Below are 14402 nucleotides of genomic sequence, written 5' to 3' on the forward strand. Positions count from 1 at the left end.
ACGTATTCCGCGACGTTTGTTTTGTTGTATTAACTGTTCTCCGTAGACTTCTAGCGTTAATTCTCTATGAAAACTGACTGTTATACAATATCCGCTATTGCCTTGGTCAGGAAAGCACTGAGTGTCAAGGGAGCAATGGAATTACGCAAATATTGTAGTGCCCACAACGATCAGAGGTTATACTGACGCCAACGACGAAAAATCACTCGCAGCGTGGCACCAACGTTATCTTTGGTCGCAATGGACTTTACCATATTAGTTTAGATGGTTCAAAATGGTTCAAATGGCTCTGAGCACTATGGGACTTAACATCTGAGGTCATCAGTCCCCTAGAACATAGAACTACTTAAACCTAACTAACCTAAGGACATCACACACATCCATGCCCGAGGCAGGATTCGAACCTGCGACCGTAACAGTCGCGCGGTTCCGGACTGAAGCGCCTAGAACCGCTCGGCCACCACGGCCGGCTTAGTTTAGATCCATGCAGGTATAATAAGGGGATGCGGCGCTTCAGCCTTACGCTACACATAGCTTTAAAGACGGCGCCGCCGAGCTAGTAGCCCGCAAAAATTAGCAGACTACTGTGTACACACAGAGAGAGGCGGCGCAGTGGTTAGCACACTGGACTCGCATTCGGGAGGACGACGGTTCTATCCCGTCTCCGGCCATCCTGATTTAGGTTTTCCGTGATTTCCCTAAATCGCTTCAGGCAAATGCCGGGATGGTTCCTTTGAAAGGGCACGGCCGATTTCCTTCCCCATCCTTCCTTCACCCGAGCTTGCGCTCCGTCTCTAATGACCTCGTTGTCGACGGGACGTTAAACACTAATCTCCTCCTCCTCCTACTGTGTACAATTGCTTCAGATTATTAATTTCTGTCGTGTCCACGCAACAGTTCTTTCAAACGGTTAACATTAAATATATTGCTTTCGTGATTAACATAGTGTGAGGAAGGCATTTTCAGACTTTCCTGGTCTTAAAGGCATATTTGATTCGGTAATAGGACGCATTTGGCCTCATTAATATAACTTTCTTTATGTAAAATGTTTCGAATGACCGAGAAGCGAACTAGGTAATGTGACAAAGCTGCTTTTGTAATCCAGCATTTTCCTTAACATGGAATGACGAACTAACGTTCCGTCTAGGTGTGTCACCTTCCCGGAACTCCTAAGAACATATTTAGCTACGTCTGGACACTTTGTAACATTTCCTCCTCACAGCGCTCAACCAGAGCGCTCATCGAGCTGTAATGATAGGAAATCTAAAGCCAAATTACAGAAATAAAACCATTGCAGTGAAAGTAACCTGTGTTTATCAAACCACGTTTATCAGGAACTAATGCTTGGGGCTCCTAACATGGCGGACGTCGGTTTCAAGTTTGTGACGTCAAGACAACGCCCCGTACTATACTCCCATGGTTACAAGTGTGCGATTCCTTAACTTCCTTGACCATCACTTGCTTTCCTGACGAAGGCAATCGTGGTAGTTGTTGAAAGCTCAAAGTTTTCATTCCGAATTATTGTGCCATATGCACCGAGCACAGTTAATATTAATGTAACTACATGATTCCAGAGAACTTTTCAAGTTTCAAACATCAATGACGTATATGTGCAGACTGAAGCGACGAACGAAACCTCGTACCAAGTCTGGGATATGAACCCAGGTCTGTTTTCCTCGCTTCTGTCTGCATATATGTTATTGTTGTGGTCCACAGGCCTCTTTTGCCTCCGAGTAACTACAAATACATCGTTCTGAATCCGCTTGGCTCTCTCCACGATTTTTAACCCCCCCCCCCCCCCCCCCACACACACACACTTCTCTCCAGTACTAAATGAGTGATCCCTCGATGTCTCAGAATGCATCCAATGAACAGGTCCCTCATTTTAGTCTAATTGTGCCACAAATTTCTGGTCTCTCCAATTCCATTCAGTGCCTCCCAGTTAGTTGCGTGGTTTACCCTCTAATCTTCAGCATTCTTCTGTAGCACACTTCAAAAGCTTCTATTATTTTCTAAATTGTTTATCTTACATGTTTCACTTCCATACATGGTTAGACTCGATACAAATAATTTCAGAAAAGATTTCCCGACACTTAAATCTATGCTCGATGTCAGCAGATTTCTCTTCTTCAGAAACACTTTTCTTGCCATCGCAAGTCTACATTCTATATCATTTCTACTTTGCCCATCATCAGCAATTTTTCTGCCAAATAGCAAAAAGCTCATCTACTACTGTAAGTGCCTCGTTTCGTAATCTGATTCCCTCAGCGTCACTAGATTTAATTGGACTACATTGCAAAAAATAGTGCAAATGGCTCTAAGCACTATGGGTCTTAACATCTGCGGTCATCAGTCCCCTAGATTTAGAACTACTTAAACCTAACTAACCTAAGGACATCACACACTTCCATACCCGAGGCAGGATTCGAACCTGCGACTGTAGCAGCTGTGTGGTTCGGACTGAAGGGCCTAGAACCACTTGACAACAGCGGCCGGCAACTACATTGCATTATCATTGTTTGCTTTTGTTGTTGTTCATATTATATTCTCCTTCCAAGGCACTGTCCATTCCATATAAATGCTCTTCGAAGTCCTCTGCTGTCTCTGACAGGTAAAACTCAAGGTTATTATCCCTCCCCACTTAACCTAATTCCAACCCCAAATTTTTCTTTGGTTTCCTTTACTCCTTGCTCAATATACAGATTGGATACCTACATCATAGTTAATGCAAAATTCTTTACCCGACTCCAAGAAATGCGGAAAGGCGCGAACATAACAGAAGCTATGAGAATGTCATTAAGAATCATATACGAGCAACGCGAGAGCATTTAACCGAGACCGTAATGCGTGGAAAAGTCTATAGAGATCTTTATAAAGCAGTTGATGTGACTGGGGTGATGGTAATGATGTAGAGGTCGAAGTGGAGACGTGCGTAACCTCCAACGAACGGGGCTCCCCGAAAGGCTGGGCGGCTAACAATGGCTTGTAGCAGCAGCGGCGACGGCACAAACGCCAGCGCCGGCTTCGGCGCCGGCTTCGGCGCCGGCGCGTGTGTTGGCCGCTGACACACTGTCCCTCATAAGCGCGGTGCGTGCAGCCCTTCAACGCCAGCAGGTGCGCTCTGCCAGACGCCACGCTACGCCGCCAGTGAGTCGCCGGCGCGGTGTCGGAGCATGCGCACTGCGGGCGTCGCGATGCTTGATCGAAGCGGTCGCCGTCACACACCAGCTGTTGGCCAGTAGTACGCTAGATTGCGCCCAGACGGGCACGGAGCAACCAGCACGCCGACGCCAGGTTAGTCGTCATTGATCCCCGTTGGGGATGTTGTCTCTGCTTGAACAATGTCGCCGTCTCGAACGTGGAGGGCTACTGTTCACAAATTTTCAGTTACCGTTCAGAAATTCGATGTGGTCACTCCCCCGCCAAACAAATATTCCGTGAAGACATTATTTGAAGTTGTTCCCCGAATTATGCAATTTTTAGCACCGCGATAAGAGTAACTGAGAACGATAAGGAATACATTTACAACTACTATCTAACCGATATTATCAGTTATTCATGTAGGTATCTGTAGTCAACTTCGATAATTCTAAAATAAGTCTGTACGATTAGCAACGCGGATTGTTCGACTCCAAAATACACGTTTCAAAACATGACATGTCAAGCATCTCCCGTAAGCTACGACATAATAGGGACATTAACGCGAAGGAAGCCATCTAGATCGCCCAAAATATTTTCGTGTATTACCACTTGGCTAGCGGCATCAAAACTTAGAAATAGTTGAAGTCTGTGTTCACAGACAGGTGCAGTACGCATAAATTTTATGTCCGCTGACTCTAAACTTTATTTTACAAGGTCTATGTTTTGATTTGGTGATTGAAGTAGCCGAAACTTTGTAATACACGAAAATATATTGAGCGAACTAGACAGTTTTCTTCGCAAAGTCGATGATTGTATTCTCATTTTTCGAACTTGCTTCCTTTATTAATAAAGTCAAGGAAGCAGTTATTAACGAGAACTTCATCAGCTTGTTAGGTATTGTGGTTCTAAGATTATACCAAGAACATGTCATGTTTCTTGCTCTTGGTCAATCAAAGTGGTTGGGAAAACCAAAAGTATTAGCATATGTAATGAATGCTATTGCACGAATCTTTCGTCTTTACCGTCGTGCCACAAGTGATAGGGTAGGCTGTGAAGTCAGTTGGTCAACAAGAGTAGTCTGTTTGAACGAATCATCTTGTAAATTATCTTCAAAACCTGCATTAATTCAAAGTAATTACGCAAAACTTTATTCCGGAATGATAGAAAATAACGGTCTATTGTTTTGCTGCTGCACTATCTCGCTTGTAGATTTGATCCTTTTGGCTGCTTTTCGTTGGCCTCACAAAGTACACGGATGTAGAGCAGCACGAATACTTGCTGCTCTTGTAGTACTGGTATGCTCCACATCACATTTGGTTTATAACTTCCTATACGCAGTGCGCGAGAAAAAACTGTTCGTGGTTCCTCAGCCTTCAAGTGTAGATGTTCTCATCTGCTTCTGCTATTTTCTGTTTCGGAAGCATGGAACCTGAAGAAAAATACACATAGAGTGCCTTACTTGTCGTATTGAATCACTCTCATATTTATTATGAATATATAACGGCAGCGAAGTGATCGTTGGTTAAGTTTCGCCGGTTCTCGAAATTTACCGCTTTGTCCAGCCTTGTAGAGAAGAATGGATTGACGTGTTCTCAGGCCATCAAACAGATAGCGTGACTCTGCCTCGCAACATTTCTCGCTCTATCGTCTGTTCAGTGCCGTAGAATTCTCACGCGTTGGAACAATGGTAGAAGATACAATGCAAGAGCGTGTTGTAAATAGCCTCTCTCGTAGATAAGAAGCGTTATTTTGTTATGGTTCAGTATAACTTAAAGTGCTTGTTCGGTAAAGTGTAACTCCAGATCATGCATTTTCGAGTAATTACTTCAAAATACTTGGTTTTCTCTTATTGTAATCCAAATCATAACAGAAAAATTTCAACATTCACATAACGACAGTACTTGGCCATTTTCTGCTTTTCCTTGAGTGTCCTTGGAGATCGCTGACTTTAGGTTTAGGAGAGTTTTTAGGAGAATAAATTTGTCTGAATACACATCCTAATTGCGGCTTTTATCTAGATTAATTTTTGAGTAAAAATACCGCAATTTGTAACGACTGTTTATTTGCAATCGATCAGGTTATAGCATTGATTTTAGCATCAAGGAACAGAGCTACTACGGAACGGGAGACGACAGATGTTTTTAAGGGATAAATATTGTCGCTGCTACGCATTGTTCGCTCTTCTGTCTTTTAAGTGCTTGGACCAGCATCTGCTTTTTAAATGGTTGGACCGGCAGGGAAAGACTTTTTCTTATCAGTGTTAGGACCAGAATAGACGAAGATACGCGAAGAAAGTATCATCCGAACTCACACTGGGTGTGATTTGTTGTTGTTGTTGTGGTCTTCAGTCCTGAGACTGGTTTGATGCAGCTCTCCATGCTACTCTATCCTGTGCAAGCTTCTTCATCTCCCAGTACCTACTGCAACCTACATCCTTCTGAATCTGCTTAGTGTATTCATCTCTTGGTCTCCCCCTATGATTTTTACCCTCCACGCTGCCCTCCAATACTAAATTGGTGATCCCTTGATGCCTCAGAACATGTCCTACCAACCGATCCCTTCTTCTGGTCAAGTTGTGCCACAAACTTCTCTTCTCCCCAATCCTATTCAATACTTCATCCTTAGTTATGTGATCTACCCATCTAATCTTCAGCATTCTTCTGTAGCACCACATTTCAAAAGCTTCTATTCTCTTCTTGTCCAAACTATTTACCGTCCATGTTTCACTTCCATACATGGCTACACTCCATACAAATACTTTCAGAAATAACTTCCTGACACTTAAATCAATACTTGATGTTAACAAATTTCTCTTCTTCAGAAACGCTTTCCTTGCCATTGCCAGTCTACATTTTATATCCTCTCTACTTCGTCCATCATCAGTTATTTTGCTCCCCAAATAGCAAAACTCCTTTACTACTTTAAGTGTCTCAATTCCTAATCTAATTATTTACGGAAAGCTAAATTATAATGACTGGACTGGTACTTGAACACTATTTTGACGGCGAGCCTGTTGGTCTGACCTGTGCATCGCAATGTCCTGTCGGTAGATGACGCACAAAAGTTAAAAAACTTTATTAGAGTATCGTTCTCCGGTAATATTGTGTACCGAAACCGGCTATGAATATTCATGTTTATTTGTTGGCAACTGGCAACAATAAACTTGTTGTGGCCGGCCGCGGTGGCCGTGCGGTTCTAGGCGCTGCAGTCCGGAACCACGGGACTGCTACGGTCGCAGGTTCGAATCCTGCCTCGGGCATTGATGTGTGTGATGTCCATAGGTTAGTTAGGTTTAAGTAGTTCTAAGTTCTAGGGGACTGATGACCTAAGATGTTAAGTCCCATAGTGCTCAGAGCCATTTGAACCATTTGAAACTTGTTGTATCATTCGATATCAATACCGGACGCATTAAAGCCACACCAAAAACGTTCGCATTTGAAGTCTCCATTTTCTATAAACACTAAACCTCATTGACTGAATGTACTGATTGTCTCACGAGGAATAGTAAATATCTTAGGAGGTATTCCATACAATAGGTGTCAAAATTTTTATGTTTTTAAAGATTCAGTTGTTAGAATGTAATCACAACTACTACTCACAGAATGTGTTCTGGGAGGCAAATAATTGAGTTCAAAGCTGATTTTCATGAATTTCACCCCAACTTCAATGCACTCTCGAATTCCCTTGACAGTGGCGCGTGTAGCGTTTCTGCGCTTGGTTGGGAGTTACGTTATGAGGGCCAGCATTACACGTATTTAGAAAGATGAATTCGTCTCTTATGCTTACCTTTTCTATTGTAGACTTCGCCTTCCAACCATCCCAGCAGGCAAAAATCTATAGGGGGGAAGGTTCGGGCACTTTGATGGCCAAGAAACGTGACAGTTTCTGCCAATCCATCTTCCGATGAAAGTTAGATTTAGATGATGCCTCACCAGACACAGTAAATGGGCATCCGATGAGGCTGGAACCTCGTTTTGAAAGAAGTCTTACGAAACGATGCAGCAACACGGACTCACTCAGCTGATTCTCTATCATACAGCACGTGAAGCACTATTGAAAATGTATCTCCACAGACATGTCGGTATTTATCGAACCACCGATGTGAGTTACGACTGTTACTGATACCCTCACTAGTGAAAGTGGCTTCGTCAGAAACAAGACTAATGGCATAACTCGGCGATTTTGGACTGGGTAACAACAAAGCAGGTGTTGACAGATGTGAAAATTACCGAACTATCAGTTTAATAAGTCACAGCTGCAAAATACTAACGCGAATTCTTTACAGACGAATGGAAAAACTGGTAGAAGCGGACCTCGGGGGAGATCAGTTCGGATTCCGTAGAAATATTGGAACACGTGAGGCAATACTAACCTTACGACTTATCTTAGAAGAAAGATTAAGAAAAGGCAAACCTACGTTTCTAGCATTTGTAGACTTAGAGAAAGCTTTTGACAACGTTAACTGGAATACTCTCTTTCAAATTCTGAAGGTGGCAGGGGTAAAATACAGGGAGCAAAAGGCTATTTACAATTTGTACAGAAACCAGATGGCAGTTATAAGAGTTGAGGGGCATGAAAGGGAAGCAGTGGTTGGGAAAGGAGTGAGACAGGGTTGTAGCCTCTCGCCGATGTTATTCAATCTGTATATTGAGCAAGCAGTAAAGGAAACAAAAGAAAAATTCGGAGTAGGTATTAAAATTCATGGAGAAGAAGTAAAAACTTTGAGGTTCGCCGATGACATTGTAATTCTGTCAGAGACAGCAAAGGACTTGGAAGAGCAGTTGAACGGAATGGACAGTGTCTTGAAAGGAGGATATAAGATGAACATCAACAAAAGCAAAACGAGGATAATGGAATGTAGTCAAATTAAATCGGGTGATGCTGAGGGGATTAGATTAGGAAATGAGACACTTAAAGTAGTAAAGGAGTTTTGCTATTTAGGGAGTAAAATAACTGATGATGGTCGAAGTAGAGAGGATATAAAATGTAGACTGGCAATGGCAAGGAAATCGTTTCTGAAGAAGAGAAATTTGTTAACATCGAGTATAGATTTAAGTGTCAGGAAGTCGTTTCTGAAAGTATTTGTATGGAGTGTAGCCATATATGGAAGTGAAACATGGACGATAACCAGTTTGAACAAGAAGAGAATAGAAGCTTTCGAAATGTGGTGCTACAGAAGAATGCTGAAGATAAGGTGGGTAGATCACGTAACTAATGAGGAGGTATTGAATAGGATTGGGGAGAAGAGAAGTTTGTGGCACAACTTGACTAGAAGAAGGGATCGGTTGGTAGGACATGTTTTGAGGCATCAAGGGATCACAAATTTAGCATTGGAGGGCAGCGTGGAGGGTAAAAATCGTAGAGGGAGACCAAGAGATCAATACACTAAGCAGATTCAGAAGGATGTAGGTTGCAGTAGGTACTGGGAGATGAAGAAGCTTGCACAGGATAGAGTAGCATGGAGAGCTGCATCAAACCAGTCTCAGGACTGAAGACGACAACAACAACAACAACAACAACAACAAAATTTCAATCGTCATTTTCATCTCCTCCTCCAACTCGTTGAATCCGCAATAAGTGGAAATGATAGAACCGTTGCACGCCTAATGTTTGTCGTATTCTTGTACGTGGAACACCGATACGTTAAAAGGATTAAGTTTTGCTAATCGAATAATGTGTTCTAATTAATTCACATTCTGTTCACTTCCAATTCAGATGAAATAGGACTGCTGGACACTGTGTCAGTCACATTCCATTTAGTGGAATCACGAGTGAATCTGGTACTCTGCGGTTGGGAAATAGTCTACCTTACTATAAGCAGCATTAATGTTTCCATTGCTACCTTCGCAGGTTCGAATCCTGCCTCGGGCATGGATGTGTTTGATGTCCTTAGGTTTGATGTCCTGATGAGCTCAGATGTTAAGTCCCATAGTGCTTAGAGACAATCGAACGTTTCCATTACAAAGCACGTACACAAAAACCATATGCCGCACTCAGCATTTTTAAGTACGTGCGGCATGGTTAAACAACGAGGTAGAATTAGGCAATTGGTCACAACAATAGTGGAAAAATTGAATAATGTAAACTTAAACACAACTTCACAGCATCAACATGAAAGCGGGAATGACACTCAACAAATAAATGCTTAGTAATTGAAGCACCAACACACGAAATGAAAGCTTCTCTCTTGGTCGCCTGATATATGGAATGTTAATTAATCTGTTCTAGGACCACCTAAAGTATCTACAGCAGGTGCAAATATGGGAAATCTATTTTGTTATTGACATAAAGGTACTTCATTTTGGAAAAATTGTAGATTTTTGACCTTCATGAACAATCATAATGTCCCGTCACATATGTGATCATCTTTCAACGGCCTGGATAACCATGTTTTGCAGCGCACGCCGCTGGAATAGTGCCAGTGCGGTTCTGGAAGGTTCCGATCGAGATGCTCGTACAGATTCTCGATTGGGCCTTAATCAGGGGAGTTTGGTGGCAAGGATGCTCTTCGAACCACGGCCGCACACTGCAAGCTGAGTTACACGTTGCATTCTCCCACTGTAGATGCCATTGTGCCGAAGCAAAACGAGCTGCATGTAGAGGTGGACGTTCAGTTGCGATATTGGCGTGCAATCTGCAGCCTTCTTCGCCAGTGAATAGCAGTCTGCGTGGGTCATGTACCCGGCGTCTGCTGCGGAGGCCCAAATGCAGCAACGTTCGCTGAGCGGTCGTTGAGGAGATAGTATTGCTAGCCACTTGGCTCTTCTGAGCGGTCAGTTGCTCAACAGTTGAACGTCAATTCGACTTTACACACCTCAGCAGCCATCTTTCGTCCTTGTCATCAATGGACCGTGGTGCACCACAGTTGCTCAAAATGGCTCTGAGCACTATGGGACTTAACATCTGAAGTCACCAGTCCCCTAGAACTTAGAACTACTTAAACCTAACTAACCTAAGGACATCACACACATCCATGCCCGAGGCAGGATTCGAACCTGCGACCGTAGCAGCAGCGCGGTTCCGCACTGAAGCGCCCAGAGCCACTCGGCCACAGCGGCGCTGGTTTTGAATAGCACCATATTCCAGGCATTGTATGCTTTATCCACGGAGGCACGCGCACTTTTTACAGACTGTCTTTACAGAAGTGCTTCCACCCTTGGTCAGATGAATCGCCCTGTTTTCGCATTACAACAACGGCTGCGCTCTTTTTGCGTCCTCCCGTCCTGATAGTGCTGCCATCTGCCGCCTGTGAGTGGTTATTGCAAGTTGACGTACAGCACTGGCGGGGTGTGGCCAAGCGGTTCTAGGCGCTTCAGTCTGGAACCGCGCGGCCTCTACGGTCGCTGGTTCGAATCCTGCCTCCGGCATGGATGTGTGTGTTGTCCTTAGGTTAGTTAGGTTTAAGTAGTTGTAAGTTGTAGGGGACTGATGACCTCAGATATTAAGTCCCATAGTGCTCAGAGCCAAGCCAGCACTGGCGGTGGGCACATTAATCTGAATGGACCACGTATAACAAGTTCACTAAAAAGGCGAAACGATGATTAACATCAGTTATTTCTGAAACTTCCTGGCAGATTAAAACTGTGTGCCCGACCGAGACTCGAACTCGGGACCTTTGCCTTTCGCGGGCAAGTGCTCTACCATCTGAGCTACCGAAGCACGACTCACGCCCGGTACTCACAGCTTTACTTCTGCCAGTATCTCGTCTCGTACCTTCCAAACTTTACAGAAGCTCTCCTGCGAACCTTGCAGAACTAGCACTCCTGAAAGAAGTGATGTAGCGGAGACATGGCTTAGCCACAGCCTGGGGGATGTTTCCAGAATGAGATTTTCACTCTGCAGCGGAGTGTGGGCTGATATGAAACTTCCTGGCAGATTAAAACTGTGTGCCCGACCGAGACTCGAACTCGGGACCTTTGCCTTTCGCGGGCAAGTGCTCTACCATCTGAGCTACCAAAGCACGACTCACGCCCGGTACTCACAGCTTTACTTCTGCCAGTATCTCGTCTCCTACCTTCCAAACTTTAATCTGCCAGGAAGTTTCATATCAGCGCACACTCCGCTGCAGAGTGAAAATCTCATTCTGGAAACATCCCCCAGGCTGTGGCTAAGCCATGTCTCCGCTATATCCTTTCTTTCAGGAGTGCCAGTTCTGCAAGGTTCGCAGGAGAGCTTCTGTAAAGTTTGGAAGGTAGGAGACGAGATACTGGCAGAAGTAAAGCTGTGAGTACCGGGCGTGAGTCGTGCTTCGGTAGCTCAGATGGTAGAGCACTTGCCCGCGAAAGGCAAAGGTCCCGAGTTCGAGTCTCGGTCGGGCACACAGTTTTAATCTGCCAGGAAGTTTCATATCAGCGCACACTCCGCTGCAGAGTGAAAATCTCATTCTGGATTAGGTATTTCTGTTCGAAAAGCTCATAAAATCGCACTATAATAATTGTGTGCAAGTATGGATCCTCTCCCAAGAAAGTACAAAAATTCTTTAAAGGTGTTTTGATGAAAGTGAATGGTAGCCTGGTCTAGAAAGCGTTTAAACCGAATGTCAAATCGTAAGGCTTGCTGTCGCCCCGCTTCTGCCCATTGGCCAGCCCCTAATCTTGCAAAAATTTAACGACCGTTTCTTAACAGCACTTCTGTCAAGGGAGTTGCTCAACTGAACCTTATACGGCGTTCCAGTGGTGAGAGTGCTGCTTTGGGTATCTGAGTGGAATTTCTCTTCTTAATATTGGCGACTGAGACCGGGTGAGATGATATAGTTGCTGAACAGGTCAAAGAAAACTTGAAACTCATTTCAAATAGGTGACCCACTGATATAACTTTAGTTAGTGGTGAGTTCAAACTACCCTCGATATGTATGTGGGAAAATACATGTTTTAAAGAAGGTGGCAGGCATAAATGATCGACTCAAAGCGTACTAAATGCTTTCTCCGAAAATTATTTTGGACAATTAGTTCAGGATGCCACTCGAAATTTAAATGTTTGCGAAAACATACTTGACCTCTTAGCAGCAAATAATCCGGACCAAATAGGGAGCATTATCACAGATACAGGAGTTAGTGACCACCAGGTTGTTGTAACTAAATTGAGTACAATAACGTCCAAACCCATCAAAAACAAACGCAAAATACATCTATTTAAAAAAGCAGATAAAAATTCGTTTCTTTTCTTCCTAAGAGAGAGTCTACACTCCTTCCAATCTGACTATTGTAAGCGTAGACCGGATGCGGTTTAAATTCAGAGAAATAGTACCGATGGAAATTTAGGAATATATACCAGATAAATTAATAAGAGAATGTACTGACCTCCCCCGCCCCCTCCCTCAAAAAACGATCAGAACACTGTTGCAGAAGCAATGAAAAAAAATGTGCATTTGACTAAAGATGTGCTGCTAAAAGTAGACTAGGATCCTGCTTTCCAGATATCATTAGTCGGTCGCTGTGGCCGAGTGGTTCTAGGCACTTCAGTCCGAAACCGCGCTGCTGCTACGGTCGCAGGTTCGAATCCTGCCTCGGGCATGGATGTGTGTGATGTCCTTAGGTTATTTGGGTTTAAGTAGTGCTAAGTCTAGGAGACTGATGACCACAGATGTCATCTCCCACAGCGCTTTGAGCCATTTCAACCAGACATCATTTTGAAATTATTTTGGACTATGACAATCTCCTTTCCTTCCGCCGTTTCCCGTTCCCTACAGGGTCAGCGTTGTTATACAGGGTGTAAGGGGTATTAGTGGCTATGGACGGTGTACGGATAAACATTACATGAGTATTTACGTCATTTGCAGACTAATAAGTATAGCTATTACTACTCGGATGGTTTTAAGTTGGGTAGTACCTCGTTGTACATGCAGCAAGAGCAAGCCATTAATGTTCACTTTCCCATCGGTGGCAGGTCAGGTGTTGAAGTGTGGACCCAAAACGGTTAGTTTATACTTACAGACGTAGTTCACTTAGTGATGCAGTTATGAGCGTGCAGAAAACGTTGTGTCTTAAGGTTTGTGACGTGCTTGTGATAAGGTTGTTCGACGCAGATAAAAAACAAGCAAATACAGATGTCTACATATTAGCGTACCACGTTAAAAAATATCTGCACCTATACTCATTGCAACCTATAAATCAGTTTTGGCAATGTAAGTGGCATACTGTGGCCAGATGCCCTTCCTGACTCCACCAATTGACATGGGAAGGAATCTGTGCACCCCAAGTGTACGTCGTGTGTGGATCTTATGGTCAACAGTGATAACGTTTTCTAACCCTTTCCGTAGAATGTATTTAAGGCAGGACGTGGGTACCAGGCCGTTATTTACCTTGTCGGATGTGGGAAACAGCCTAGAAATCACATCCACGCTGGGCGGCTCACCAGCCCTCGTCTATCAGCGATGCGTTTCAAGTCCTCCCCATGCATCAGAAGCACCTTCCACGAATTCTTCTCCTGTGCTAATCTTTCTTCCCAGCGTAGCAGTTGCAACTTACATCCTCAACTATTTGGTAGATGTATCCCAATCTCTGTCTTCATCTCTGGGATATTCGGACTAAACTAATCAGAATGGCGTGGAAAGAAACTGTTTTCATAAACCTGTCTCAGGTTCGCAGTCCACAACAAACACCAGTTCATACAATAACCGACGCCGCAGCGAACGTACTTGAAATAACGGTTCCAATTGCTCACTGTTGTCTTCCAACAAGCGGCTACATTTACAGTGCTGGCCACCAGGCAGCAGCACCTGCCATTCCCCCTTGGGGAGGGATGCCCATATTTACTTCTCTCCCCCTTTTTACACCCTCTACTATTCCTCCTAAAAAAACCTGTACAACATCATTGTTAATTTGTACTATCTTCCTTTCAGTGGTTCATTATAGGTTATAATAGTCTTTTTGTAACTAATTTTCAGGCCTATACAATAAAAGTAGTACAATGTCAACAGCAAAACGAAGATGGTTTTGTTTACGTTTCATTGTCTGGAGACATCCTCCAGAACTGATAAAATTAGTAGTACTAATTGGGATTGCCTTAATTACGTGGTGGTCAGCACTGAAAAGTGTGTGCGGTCAACCAACAGATTACCCGTATTTTGTTTCGTTTTAAAATGCTGCAATACCGTCGTGCAGTAATACGCACCTCGTAAAACAAGTGAGTGTCAATTAAACCGTCGATATTTAAAGTAAACAATGGACTAATAAATCTCAGAGAAACTTTAAATTCAACGGTTTTATAGTGGCCGTTACTGGCTTAGAAAATTTAGCGATTCGAGAGTTTTCGCGGAATGT

At 43.6% G+C, this 14402-nt stretch overlaps 1 protein-coding gene across 3 annotated transcripts in view; it reads left to right on the forward strand.

The window, feature by feature from the left end:
- The window catches only part of LOC126466320 (uncharacterized), a 597202-nt gene that overhangs the window by 470670 nt on the left and 112130 nt on the right, over window positions 1-14402 (forward strand). The window contains exon 1 of one of the 3 annotated variants that reach the window (XM_050096377.1): window positions 3169-3294. The exons of the other annotated variants lie outside the window; for them this stretch is intronic. The gene's annotated coding sequence lies outside the window, so the exon portion shown is untranslated. Of the gene's footprint in view, window positions 1-3168; window positions 3295-14402 lie in introns of those variants that run through there. 3 annotated transcript variants of the gene reach the window in all.

The sequence above is a fragment of the Schistocerca serialis genome, chromosome 1 (assembly GCF_023864345.2).
Source record: "Schistocerca serialis cubense isolate TAMUIC-IGC-003099 chromosome 1, iqSchSeri2.2, whole genome shotgun sequence".
Lineage (NCBI taxonomy): Eukaryota > Metazoa > Arthropoda > Insecta > Orthoptera > Acrididae > Schistocerca > Schistocerca serialis.